This window comes from Coloeus monedula, assembly GCF_965178545.1.
Source record: "Coloeus monedula genome assembly, chromosome: 3".
NCBI classification, from domain to species: domain Eukaryota; kingdom Metazoa; phylum Chordata; class Aves; order Passeriformes; family Corvidae; genus Coloeus; species Coloeus monedula.
This window is the reverse complement of record NC_138783.1, coordinates 40900597-40905247: the sequence shown is the minus strand read 5'-3', so window position 1 is coordinate 40905247 and position 4651 is coordinate 40900597.

Here is a 4651-nt window from a genome sequence, read left to right as displayed (position 1 = left end):
CCAATGTGATGATAATGTATATGCAGCAGGGGGAGATCTCAATTGCTTTCTGTTCTTAAACATAATCTGATGGATTAGTGGCCCCAGAGAGTAAAGGATATTAATGTGATCAGGTCAGTTAAGTGTGGCTCTGGAATATACCTATGTGGACGGTATCCTGCCTAGTAAAAGGTAAAATAGGAGTTATCCTGCTTGGGGTTTATCTTTGCATTGATTGCTGTAAAAATATTTTGATTGATTGTAAATCCTCATTATGTTATTGAGCTGGTAGTCTAATAATGTCAGCTTGTCACTAATATGTTTTGTGATAACCTTGTCCAGTGCTAACAGTATTGTACACAAGCCTCCACGCATTACTGCTGTACATTTCTTAAATGTGCTAATCAAAACTGGAACTCGTTGGGTTTTGTTGGTGTGTGAAATCTGATTGAACTGCTTAACAAGATTCTACAAGGAATACTGCTATTATTTGTATAGTCTTCCTTTAAGATCAAATAACATAGCTAAAATCTCAGATACAAGTCCTGGACTACTGTATATTTACTTGGAACCTGAGTTTTTTCCTTCTTCTGGGGCCTAAATACTTTTTTTTTTTTTTCATAGGGAGAAAAGCAACCAAGACTTTGATGTGTGTGTACATGAAAACAGATTTGTAATTTGGAGCTATTAATTCTTTATGATTAACATGAAATACATTAGAAGTTACGTCTGTATTACAGGCATATTTTCTCTGTGCATGAATGCAGCAAATTAACTGACTCACAGAGTTTTACATTTTGGCTTCTGACTCTTATCAGGATCAGAAATGGTTTTTTTTTTGTCCAGATGGACATGGATTAGTAATAAAGACATTTTAATTAAACTGAGTTAGAATTGTAGTCTATTACACTTTGTTAGTTTAACTGCAATTGTGCAACATATGTTGATAATCCATGTGAAAATTTCAATCTATTTCATGTAAAAGTAGTCACAGTAAAGTGCTAGAGTTTAATTGAAAAATAACAGCACAACTGATCGAAGAGTGCTGTCTAAGTTATACTGATTAAACAAGCCAGACCCACTGATGTACTAGGGCTTTTGTGAAACTAGGAGGACTTTCCTGTCCAAAGTACTTGCCTTGCCTTTTCCTAAATTTTGAAATCTGTGTTAAAAAATATGGTTGTCTTGTCACCATGTTGCACGATAACATTTGTTGCCTTGTTTGTTACAATATGCTACTTCATGTTAGAAAAATAAAAGAAAATTAATTATTTTTACAAAGCAAGCAAGGAGGAAAATTAAATCTCTCTCCACAGCTGAATTCTGGTGAGTCTCCAAATTCCTTATATTGGCACGTCTGTCTTTCAATTTCTTGGCATTCCTTGCTGGTATAGTACAAGGAAAACCTTTGAGTAAGGTCCTCATCTTCTAAATCTGCTTTAACAACCACTGTGCCTCAGCTTACCCATTTATAAAGAATAAGAGGCCATACAGAATCACAATATTCTGAGCTGGAAGAGACAAACAGAGATCATCAAGTCCAACTCTTCAGTGAATATGGGTATCCCATACGGGGATCAAACCCACAACATTGGCATTATTAGCATTGTGTTCTGACCAACTGAGCTAATATGGTTTCCTACGTCCTGCCCAAGTCAGCCATGCTTTCAGGACGTTTTCATTGCCTGTTCCACCATTCTGTAGCTCTATAAATGTCAAGAGACTGTTTGGATGCTGTCAGGTGTGTAGTGGTTTTTCTACTCCAACACAGAAAATGCTTACACTCTTGTTATGTTATTTTCTGATTCTTCACCAGTTTTCAGAGGCCATTAACTCCACTTAACACCTTGCCCAGCTTCATTATGTTCCCAGCTCTCATGCCACAGGTGCATTACTCTACTTAATGTGCAATATCAAGATTTTATTAATTTCAGATTTCTCCCATGTTTGAACCCTTAGCTACCTCAGCTCTCCTTATGGTATTTATCTCTAAAAAAAATTTGCAGATAAAATCTTCTGGTGCGTTTTCTTGTTGTTACAGTCCTGAGTTGAATTAGTTACACTTTAATTAGGTAATAAGACTAATGTCTTTATTTTGGAAAAAAAAAAATTAAGCTATAAAAAGTACATATTACAAGGGAAAACAGGTCTCTAATAATTCAAGGAAGCTGTATTGTAGCCCTGAGATTTCACAAAGTATATGATCACTGTGTTGTAAACCATGCATGCTAGGCAATACACAGTTCTCATTGGATGTATGCAATAGGAACAGAGAGGGGTATATACTTCTTTTTAGTTTCAGAGGGAGACTTTCAAGGTTTTCATTTTCTCTGGTCAACAGGATTATTTTAGCTGCTGAGAGTAGCCAGTTTTCAATCTGCTTAATGTTTGAACAACTGACAGTTCTCATTTTTTGACAAGCACTGGACAAGAGTGACCTAACATCAGGTCCAGCCCACTTCTCAGTGAAAGCTGACAGTGTACTTACTGAATGGCCTATCATCATCCTATCATAACAATAGGAATTTTGCCATTCAAGGGACCAAAAATCATCAAGGTTGAACTTCATATCTTGATGCTAAAGCCTTAATGGATAAATCTTTTTGATCAGAAGTTACTGCAAGAATTTTTCCTAATATTCTGCCTCTGTGTCAATGTCCTTTTTTGCTCCACCTTATCATACCTACACTCCCTTGCCTCTCCAAATGTCCCCCTTGCACATAACATTTTCCTTATGCTGCTGTTGTTCCCAATCTTCCTGGTTTATCAAAATGGAGAGGAAAAAAAAAAGGAGATGAAGGAGTTTACGCATATATTCTGTGCAGAGTGGATGGCATGTCATTTTGTAAAGCTGTCTCTTCACTTATTGACAGGTACAGCAAACCACGCTGCATAGACCAGTGATGTACACCTCGGGATGTGGAGATATTGCTCTCCCTGGTTCCAGTCCTGCTGCCATCTGTGCCTAAGCTGCTGAGTGGTTTTTTGTGGCTGAAACAGAACAACCTACAGGGAAGATAGATGCAAAGGTATATGTCAAATTTATCTGACAGGAACAGTTTTTAAATGCCTTAAAATTGGCTTGGGTTTTGTTTTTCCTCCTGTTAGTATTTTTATACCAGGCCTCAGTCTACCCTATGCCTCATAATGACTGTATTTTTCTTCTGGTAAGAAAATAAGAACTGGCTGACTTATGTTAAGAAGTCCTTCCACATGGAAGTACTCATACATAATATCTATGACAGGACAATAGTGAATTCTGTTCTCTTGTAAGCAATAATTAGAAAAAAAACCCCAAACCCTATAGCCATTCTGAATAAGGAAGATACTTTTTGGCCTGATGTCTGAGATCCAGAAAACACCTGATATTGTGGTTTGCAGTAAAATCACAGTGGCTGCCAGGATATCTTTTGTTCATAGAAATTAAGACCCCTTGCTTTTCTGCTCATCCCTCTTTTAATCACCAGATATAATGCCATCTTGCTGATAAGATGAAATACTTCAAAATATTCTACCTTGTGTGGTGGGTTGACCTGCCAAGTGTCCACTAAGATGCTCTATCACTCCCTCAACAGGACAAGGGAAGAATATGAGATAGAAAAGCTTATGGTTCAGGATGGAGACAGAGAGGTCGCTCACCAACTATCAGGCAAAACAGAGTCCACCTGTGGAAAATTTAATTAAATCACTGCCAATTGAAATTTAGGTAGGATAGTGGGAGTCAAAGACACAGCTAAGAAGAGCACCTTCCCCTCACCCTTCCCTTCTCCCAAGCTTCAACTTTACTCCACTTGCAACTTTTCCACCTCCTTCTCCCTGAGCAGCATGGGGAGTGGGAAATGGGGTTGTGGCCAGTTCCTAACACTTCATTGCTGCTGCTCATTCCTCCTCACAATCTTCCTTTGCTGCAGCGTGGGGTCAGTTCCATACAATACAGTCCTTCATGAGCTTCTTCAGCTTGGGTCCTTTGCATGGACTGGAGTTCTTCAAGAACAGCTCCAGCATGAGTCCTCACCATGGGGTGCAGTCCTTCATGAGTGAACTGCTCCAGTGTGGGTCCACCATGAGCCACAGCTCCTGCCAGAAGTACTGCTCCTGTGTGAGCTTCTCTCCAGAGGCTGCAGCTTTCTTCAGATACATCAATGCTCTCTGGCATGGGGTTTTCCAGGGGCTGCAGGTGGATCTCTGCTCCATTAAGCAACTCGCTGGGCTGCTGGGCCAGAGCTGCCTCACCGTGGTCTGCACCATGGGCTGCAGGGGAATCTCTGCTCTGGCACCTGGAGCACCTTCTGCCCCTCCTTCTGCACTGACCTTGGTGTCTGCAAGGTGTTCCCCTTACAGTTTCTCACTCCTCTCTCATCCCACCTCCTGCAAAGCATTTTTTACCCTTTCTTAAATGTTATCACAGAGGTGACATCAACATCACTGGAAGGATATTGAGCTGGCTCTGTCAGACATTTGGGCAGCACCTATTGTCTCTTCACAGATGCCACCCCTGCAGTTCCCTCACTACCAAAACCATGCTGTAAACCCAGTCCATCTTGCATCTTCTCTAAAAGAAGTGGAATACTGAAATTCCTTCTAAATGTTTATACAGAGCCATGTCATACTTCTTAAATGTGTATTGTTTTAAGAAGGTGCTACTATTTTATCTTCAAATATAGTCTTTCTA